Genomic DNA, 9537 nt, shown 5'->3' on the forward strand with positions numbered 1-9537 from the left:
ATGCTTACGTTAGTGTTCGTTTCAAAATAAACAGTTTATGTCACTGGTAAGCACTCATCCTTTGTCCTTTCTGAGTGTTTCTGCTTTTTAGAGCTTGTTTCAACAAGAACTAAAACAAGTATACCAAACTGGCAGTCTTGCTAAATGCATGATTGTTTCACGTAAAATGTCTAACCTTATAAATCAATATACACTGGAATGTACTATTTTACTACATTCATTCTCATACCAATACCCAGGGGTCCTCATTACCAACAAAATATTCAGCACAAAGCACATCTCGAGTATTGTAATTTACGCATCCAAGAGCCTGAGTTATTTGAAACGAACGCTACGTCTCCCCCTCAAGAAATTGGAAAATGGCCGACGAAACCTTTGTTATAGAAGCAAACTGAGATATGCTTCTGCCGCTTGGAGCCGCTACCCATAATACTTCATCACCTCTTTCAGTTCGGTTCAAGGTCGCGCTGCGCTGTTTATGGCACTAAATTATGATTCTCACGCACGCGTTACCCTCAGTCATTCATCTCTTGAACTTCAACCTTTATTATTAAGAAGGAATATCTGCACTTTTACCCTATTTACAAAGTATAGCATACCTTTCTCCGCCTGCAGGGTACGCTGCTGCTTCAACCTACTCGAACTTCTCGTCACCTATTCAATACCAACAGCGTCCAACGCCTGCAGGGTACCACTGTTGGTTTTACCAAATGAAATGTCCAAGCTGCCATGAAAGACTGGAATTACATTCCTTAAAGGGCCACTCACCAGGCACCATACAGAATTTTACTTAGACAGTGGAAGTTGTTCGTTGTCCGATGAAGAACATTTTGCCACAAAAATTGTTCGAATCAGTTCATTACGAGCGGAGAAAACAGCTTTCTTGAAACGGCGCGAAACGAGGGTGAGAGGAGGAGGAAAAAACCTTTATTGATGCTGGCTGTGCCAGATAGCCCTTATCCCCACCGGGCTGGTTGACATCCCTAGTTCGGGACGTCGTTAGTCGAGGCCGCCACCCGAGCCCGCTGGACTAGAGTTCGCTGTTCCTCTAGTGTGGAGCTATTGAGTAGGGTCGTCTCCCAGTCCTCTTTGGTGGGGTTGGGAAAGGGGGTTAATTTTGATTTCATTTTGCAGGCCCAGACCATATGGCAAGTGTTGGCCACTTCCCCACAGTACTGGCACTGCCCACTTGTTTTTGGGCCGTAATATTTTAGTATGGCTGGACAGAGCAGCGTATTTGTCTGTAGTCGCCGCAGGATGCGCTCCTCCGTTTTCGAGAGTCCCTTCGCTGGTGCGGGATACAAGCGGCGTTGCTCAATGTAGTATTCTTTGATTTCTCAAAACCGTGTTAAAGGTATGGGACGTTCAGGTCTATCAGGGGAACAAGGAGTTTCTCGGGAAGTAAGCACGCGGGCCGCTGCATGTGCAGCCTCGTTACACACTAAACCAATTCTGACCCTTAAGGGTGTAAATGAGCTTGTCGCCAGACGAACACCCTTTGCTCCCTATTGGGTGTTCAAAAAAGGGTGCTGAGAAAGGGTGCAGAGCTCAGCACCCTTAAGGAAAGGGTGCAGAGCAAAAATTTTCAAGGGTGTAATGAGTGCACCCTTTAAAAAAAGGTGCTGTGATGTCATAACACCCTTTCAAATGGGTGCTGGAAGGGTGCTCCACATCGACGTACCAGTGGGCCAAATCTAGGATTGACGCTGGAGATGGCTAAAAATGCAGATTGCTGTATACTCTGGAGGCCATGCTGAGTGACAGCCCACATACAGTTTGTTAGTACTTGAACACCTGTACTAAGTCGTCCATTCCACCCTGAACACGTGCACCATGCACGCGGCCGGCCCTCCACAGAGTGCCTTCCGCAGGCGCTTATGAAACTAGCACTGAAACACCGTGACAGCTCTAGGTGGGGCTTTTGCATCATCGTCTTTTAAAACACAGTGTCTCTGCAGTGAAGCTACTGGTAAGTTGGCTCCAGTGTTTTGCTTTCTCTATGTGTAGGCAAATAGAGAATCCGGCACTGTTATCGAGAAGTGCTGCAATTGTGCCTTACCCTGTCCAGGTGCTGTTCCTCATGTTTTCGTTTTTGGCTGCTCTGAATAGAACAAGCTGCACTTCTAAAGAACAGTGTCGAATTTAAGATAAGCTGGTACTGTTGCAAGAGCAAAGTTAGCTTCACCACAAAGGAAGTGTGATTTGGCGAAGCCGTTGTTCTCCAGCAGTCAACAAAGTGGAGGCCCACTTACAGCTGTCTGTACGTTTGTGTACTAGTTACCAAAGTGCCCTCGAGAAGCGCTCGGCAGAGTGCTGGATGCATGGTGCAATGTTCAAGGTGGAAGTAGACAATATGTAAATATATACCTTAAAGCAAGCTATATTGAATAAATATGTGTGTTTTAATAATCATGAAATTGATCCCAGAGTGCGTATATGGCCTGTGCTACCCATTTTTGGTCCAGAATGAATGTAATCTATTCAAGGCCCCTTGCTGCACACATGCATGCACAATTTATGGATGCTTGGTCATCATACAGACATGCATGCCTGCAAATTAAAAATTCACAAGTTTCGAATACTGGCGATTATTTCAAATGCCATATACTCACTTTGAAAGACACACAGATAATATGCACTAAATACAGAACCTTACCACATTGCGCTCTCTTAAATTATGTGTAGCAGACGTGAGCTTTTATGCATGTGAGAATGCAAGATATTAGGCCCCAACAAAAATTTATGACAAATAAAGTAACATGATGCCAATAGTCACTATTTTATTGTACATAGCATACAACCGAAAAAGATTGACAATAGTAAACATGAGCTATGACCTTCTGCATCGATTGTAATGGTGAGATCTTTGTGAGTGAGGATCAATCTTCTGTTTTTTCAAATCTTTTTTCTTACGAGTAGACATCTTTTTTGTGACGAGACTTCTTTTAACATTCTGACTTTCTTCCTTGCATAGTAGGTAACAAATAAATGATTTAGAACAACCAAATATAAGTTAGAGGCACCAGCAGTCCAAAGGCGCTTATTGAGGGTTTTGCCAGTGCCCACAAAATTGAAAAAGAAAATAGATAGGAGAGTAGGTGTGTGGTAAAACATGTGGGCTTATATAACATGCTTTGGTCATCATGCTAAAAGCCTTGACTACAAACTTGCTCAAGGCCTATTTACAGCTCTCCTTTTATATATGTGTGTGTGTTTCTAAACTTGTGTGTTACAAAATCACAAATATTGGCAAAGTAATGCAGGTGGTGTTGGATTAATATAATGTGATCATTCAAACACTTGCACAATCCATCTTCAGCTGCCCAGGCGACTTTGATTCCTTTTACAAAAGTGTGGTCAGGGCGCTCCTTCTCTACAGCACATCCGCACCCGGAAGCCTAAAATAAAGACAGAAGTAATCACTAAGAGTTTCACAAGACAGACTGTCCAAGATACAATAGGCATTGTCATGCTGGAGTGTTCTTAGTTCGATGTGAGTAGAAGTCAGCATCAAAATTCGCTTTGTTTTCAACGGAAAACATGCTTGTTGGAGGTCCCCCAGGCAAAAAACTGTAAACAACTTGACAGTACCTGTGGGCCTACAGAGGGTAGCACGTACAACAGATTTCACATAAAAAACAAACAGCATAGTAGAAAGGAAATTTATACACAAGAAACATCTGAGCAATGATTCAGCATGATGCACACGTGAAACATGAGTTAGGTTTGAGTAAAAAAGCTATTCATCAAGTGATTGCGCACATCCGATTTGAACAAATCGAATAAGGCACTGAAGTTAATTAGGGTTTTTAAAGAATTGTAAAGTGCCAATAAGCAATATTCTAGTCTAGCTCTACAATAGTGTGTCATGTATGTAGTACTAGTATTTGCCTGTTAGGTATGCTGTAGTCATGAACATATTCAGTTTTCCTAATACCTTAAACTTATTATGTTGCAGTCCAGCTGTTCATGTTCAATAAATAATTGTTTATGGTAAAATTTAGGTTACAAAATTGATGCTGAAAATTTGGCAGACCCCACATACTTTGGGAATCGATGTTATGCGAAACACGCATAACATGTATTTTAATTTTTTTGTTGAGCGATCTTATGAAGTGGAGCTCAATATAAGTACAAATTCTCGCACACACATATGTTAAACAGCCGCATATGTTTCATTTATTATGGGGAGATGTCACACCTTTGATAACATTAGCAGTTATTTGCTGTTTCGTAACGATGCCAACAGAAACAGAAACACACTAGAAGTGGTAGGCTGGTATGAAGCACTGGTGTTTGCGCTGGCACTCGCGACGATGGTAGCCCTCAACACTGCTACACAAATACTTCACAGGATGGTGCCTGACTACAATTGACTTTGACTCGACCTCACGGCTGCATCATAGGAGTGCACATGTAATAGTTATAAAATTTGATAGCCAGTACTGCAACGGCAGTTGATGTTACACAAACATTTGAGACTATTTGGAAAGTATAACCGAGGCCGGGCATGGCTCTGTGGTAGAATACTTTATTACCAAGCAGAATACTAGGTTTGGATTCCTGCTAGGACACTTGACTTTATTCTTTGCATTCATTTGGTCAATGCTGCCTATGTCAGCTTTTTAACATGATAGCGTTGAAGAGCTCGTGTCGCAGAAAACCCGCCGCCGGCGTCTGCCCCGTTGGTTGTGAGCGAAAAATCGTCTGTGCATCTGTGACCGAAAAATCAAGTTACCTAGTTTCCAGAAACTCAAAATTCCTACTTATGACCTAATGGAGGCACGCTAATTGCTGCAAAACAAAACCCCCCAAGTCGACTACTAGACACTCAACACAGGGCTTAACACACAGAAGTCTATTGACATCGGCCAAAAATTAACGTTAGATGTACAGCGCTATTCCATTTCCCCATTTCATGAACTACACAATGCCATGATAATTGTACCCTGGTATTTTTGGTGGGCTATATCGCACAAAAAATGCAAGGATTATGTCAAAAGAATGGCATCAAACTTTACCGGCATGTCATCGAAATAGAGACACAGGCTACTAGTCTTATTTATAATGCTAAGAGTATTTAAGGTAAAGGCATTGAAGATAGCTGGTGGCCTTTTTCACTATCTAGGTATCAATTTTTCACTATCTAGGTATCAAAATTCTGCCATGTCAGTCATAGTTTACTGACATTGCAAGCTCAAGAAAAGTGTGGCTCTGAAGGCATCAACACAGCGTTTTGCCAGATCTTTTAAGAAGGCAGTCTTTAAAATTGCTAATGTTTCCAATTTTTTTTTGCTATAAATTTTGTGCTTTGCATCCAAATGTACCTCCATCCAACTTGTTTTTTTTTTGCATTCGTGCTCTCACTAACTGCTTACCTTGTCTTGTCAAGTGTTCGTTGACATAAATAGGACTACTTTATTTAAAAGGAAAGGCCACTGTAGACAGACGTAAGTTTTTTGTCTTATCCAGAACATTTCATTTGTAACATCGTTCATAATGCACTACTATTTTTTTTCAAACTAGGCTTCTTTGTTCCTACTCTGTCTGCAGTGTCAATATCATCACGAGTAATGGTTTTTCCATCATCTCCCAAAAATTTCGGACAGCGTCAAAAGAAAACCCTCATCTGAGACGCCTTTGATGTCGGATAGTTCAACCTTGAATACAGTGTAAATTCTTCAATTTTCATCTGAAGTTGCTTATTTTCACCTGGAAGTTTTTTGTGCCTGTTTCAAGGTGCGACAGGCTTTTCATGCAAAGCCTTTATTTCTAAAGAGAGCGCGTTGACACTGTCACCACCTTCATTCCACACTTCTTGAAGGACGAAAGTTCAGTATGAATTTTGTGCTTGAAATCCCCTGTTTACCATGACAAACAATTCACAGGAAACATTAGTACTCTTGCTTGGCAGGAGTGCATGCAGTAATACTAACACAATTAAAGCAGGAAATAAGTGTCTCACCTGTGCAATAATGATTTTGGCAAGCACTGTGAAGACCACACACACTGCTGCCAAACTGAGGAGAATATGAAGAGCACTTCATATAAGTAGGCAGCGTCCCAGTAGCTTGGTGAGGCACAGCGCATAAGCAGGTTGAACAGAGCTGATGCTTGAAAGAATGGTTCAGAGTTCTCTGGTGCTTGGGCTCCTTGACCTTGTCAGGAAATTTCCTTGAGCAGCCTCACTCAAATGAAATGACAGACCGTGCCGAAGAATTTCTGCACTAGTGCAAAAAAATTATTTTAGTGAGGTTTGTCTAGACTGCATGCGCTGCTTGCCGAATTGCAGTGAATGGCTAGAAACGCATGGCCAACATATATTTAGTGGCACGCAACTGAGAAATACAAAAAGGGCATGCTGCAGTATAAATACAACGAAAAACATGCTGCTGCAGAGCTTTTCATGTCGATGTCATACATGTGAATTTTCATTCACTTTTATAGCTCACTCATGCACGAAGATGAAGTTAGAACTTTTAGATGAAGACACCCCCTTTTAGCTGTATCGACTGCACGTAATTAAGAGATAAACATGCCTGAGTAATGCTGCTGCCTGCAATCAATAAATTCTTTTCTTGTGGCTGACCAAATATATGCACGAGTGCATCCATAGAGGCACATTTGCATTTCTGTAGTTATGATACCCATGTGATGCGTTTCTTAAGTAAATGCCATGCAATATGCACCATATGAATATTTTATTCCGTAAAATTGCAATACCATTACATATACATGTCCGTATTCGCATATGCATCCACTGCAGATAAAGCATAAAGTTAAAGCAATACTGACACATGAATTTTTTACCAAGGTAGTGGAGGGCTCCAGAAATTTCGACCACCTGGGGTTCTTTAACGTGCACACAAATCTGAGAACACAGGCCTACAGCATTTTCACCTTTATCGAAAAAGCAGCCAGCAAGGCCGGAATATCATCCTGCGACCTTCGGGTTAGAAACCGAGTACCTTAGCGACCAGACCACCCCAACAGGACTTCAATCTCCCTGTTCCCCCGTGTAGGGTGATAGACCGTCTTTGCTGGTCTGGCTAACCTCCCTGCCTTTCCTTCTCTACCATTTATTCTCATGAGTTCAACGAATAAAGCTTCCTTCAAACGGCTAACATTCGGACGTTTATAATTTGCCTGAAATTGAGTTCACTAAATGAATATTGTGTGCTGCTTCATAGTGATCATTGATCTAAATTGTTCTGGTTGGCTAAAAAGACACTACTCCTCACTTCTAATCAAACAGCACAAGCTGTCTAATGACCATAGGGGAGGAAAAGTGGAAACGCTAAGACAAAACATCAATCTTGAACCCCATGCCATCACAATGAAGCAGGCAAGCTTCTGCAATATTGACCGGCAACCAGGATCTCAGACACTGCAGATAGCTACATAACGTAATGGTTTCCCAACATGACGTAAAGGCAGCAGGATCACATATTGCCTAACCTGCTTCATTATGATAACGATGAGACAATAACGTTATTGGCCTCTGTATGCTAATAACAATTTACCTTTCATATCATGTGACATTAACATTCAATACGACGTCATGAATCTTGCATCCTACCATGTGGTCTAAGTACCAAGGTGATTTTAGTGACGTTGGTGCAAGGCAGTAAACAACAATCACTTGGTGAACATTATTTTTGATATTCAATTGGTCTGATGCGTACATCTTCAAAAAACGGCAGTTTAGATTTGTTCATTCTTAGATAAATACAATGTCTAAGTTTGCATGTCAGCAGCAACATATGCACGCATACTGTGATGTATAACCTTATTGTGTTTTGAGCAATAAATTAGGCATTCATACACTGCACATATCACAGGTCACTTGTAAATCTGCAGCGAGGTCATAAAGAATTTATGATATCAGATAAAGCATTACACTTGTATTCGAAAGTGTCATTGGAAGCTTTGGTATAACTTAGTTTTAGAATTTTTGTAGACGTATAGGTATTCGGCGAAGTTTTAACTCTAAAGCGGGCTGCAGCGCCCACAATTCATTTACAAACCAGAAGAATGCAATGATATGTGAGCAGGGGGGAACAAGCAGTACCACCAAAATTGCACTCGAACGAGTGAACTGCTGCTCAACCTAGCGCTTGCACAGCTAAGGTACGGCTATTCGGTCACTCATAGAGAAAATGTATTGACCCAGGCGTAATTGCACGCTTTGAGAACCGCACCTACAGCACGCTGTGTCAAGTTTACGCACACTTAATTAAGCTGAATATCATGGTAATTTAATATTATACGTGCCCGGTGGATGCAAACACATTTGGTCACACAGGAAAACACATCTACCTTATAGTAGTCACACACATTTAATGATCATGTAGCTGTTGAAAAGAGGACGAGTAACATATAAAACTTTCTTCATGTATTTCTTTGGCACAGAAAACGAACAAGGCCGCGTAAATACCAACGCGGACACCACGTTATTCTTCTTCATTCTTCTAAATTAAATACGGAAAGTCCATTCTTCTAAATTAAATACGGAAAGATCTAATTCAACGCGAATCACCGGAATACTCCAACGCACGCGACACGGAGACGACGCTTACGGCTTCCATGCGCCGTCCCCGAACGGCGTCCAACGGCATTGCAAAAATATAGTGATTCATAGCGTGAAGAGCATCGCCCGCCGACTCACAGCATCACAGCGCACATTGCTTTAACCTCCTTCCCCACAGAAAAAATTAATCCGCGCGAAACGTCCCTGAGCTTAGACTTGAGCCTAATGAAATCAGACACGCCAGCAGGCTCGCTACGTTAATAAAAACTCACTTATCGTCTACCAGCTAGAAAAACCTTAGTTCACAACGTTATTATACTATAGCGCTTTCGGTGTTAACCGCGGGAGGAGCATAACAGCCTGGATCGGGCACGCCGCGGCCTGGCCGGAGAAGCAAAAAACAAAGCGTCGACAGCAGAAACATCCACCTACCTTTTCAGTTTGGCGAGCGCTCGACGGTACAAAGCAGCCGGTCCTCTCTTGAGTATAGTGCATCTTCGTAACAAGCAGCACCGACAGAACACGAAAGACAGCGCAAGCACACTTTGAACAACATAAAAAATCGACTTTAAACGCTCGGCCCACGGCCGTTGCGGCCTCTAGGAAGATACCGCCATTTCTGTCCTGCTGACGCCACCGATCCGCATTTGCGCACATAACTTTTTATATGATAAGTAAATAGATTATTTCTGCTTAAGTTTTAAGTAACAAATAGTGAAGATAGAAGATACGCTAGTGCGTATTGCATAGAATCTTTTTTACCTTTGAAAATGACAAAATCACATTACGCGTAGTTGCGCAAAATTTGAAATGTGAAAGAGCGCGCGAAATTTGAAACGTTTGCTTGCTTGTGTATTTCTTATACCGATACCTTGTTAACATCTGTACATTGGTTGAGTGGTTAAGCTAGCTGTTAAAAACAGTGTCAAAGCGGTTGTATATTAGTACAAAGTACAGGCAGCAAGCAAAATTTGTCACATCAAAATAAGTGTATTAGTTGGCAAACA

The 9537-nt window shown here is 41.8% G+C and overlaps 1 long non-coding RNA gene across 1 annotated transcript; it reads right to left on the reverse strand.

The window, feature by feature from the left end:
• Positions 1-2763: 2763 nt before the first annotated feature.
• Positions 2764-9138, reverse strand: LOC142814723 (uncharacterized). Its single transcript, XR_012895041.1, has 3 exons — positions 8963-9138; positions 5966-6222; positions 2764-3398 (listed from the first exon to the last, which is right to left on the reverse strand). It is a non-coding gene; the product is annotated as an uncharacterized LOC142814723 (long non-coding RNA).
• Positions 9139-9537: the final 399 nt, after the last annotated feature.

Source organism: Rhipicephalus microplus, chromosome 4, assembly GCF_043290135.1.
Source record: "Rhipicephalus microplus isolate Deutch F79 chromosome 4, USDA_Rmic, whole genome shotgun sequence".
Lineage (NCBI taxonomy): Eukaryota > Metazoa > Arthropoda > Arachnida > Ixodida > Ixodidae > Rhipicephalus > Rhipicephalus microplus.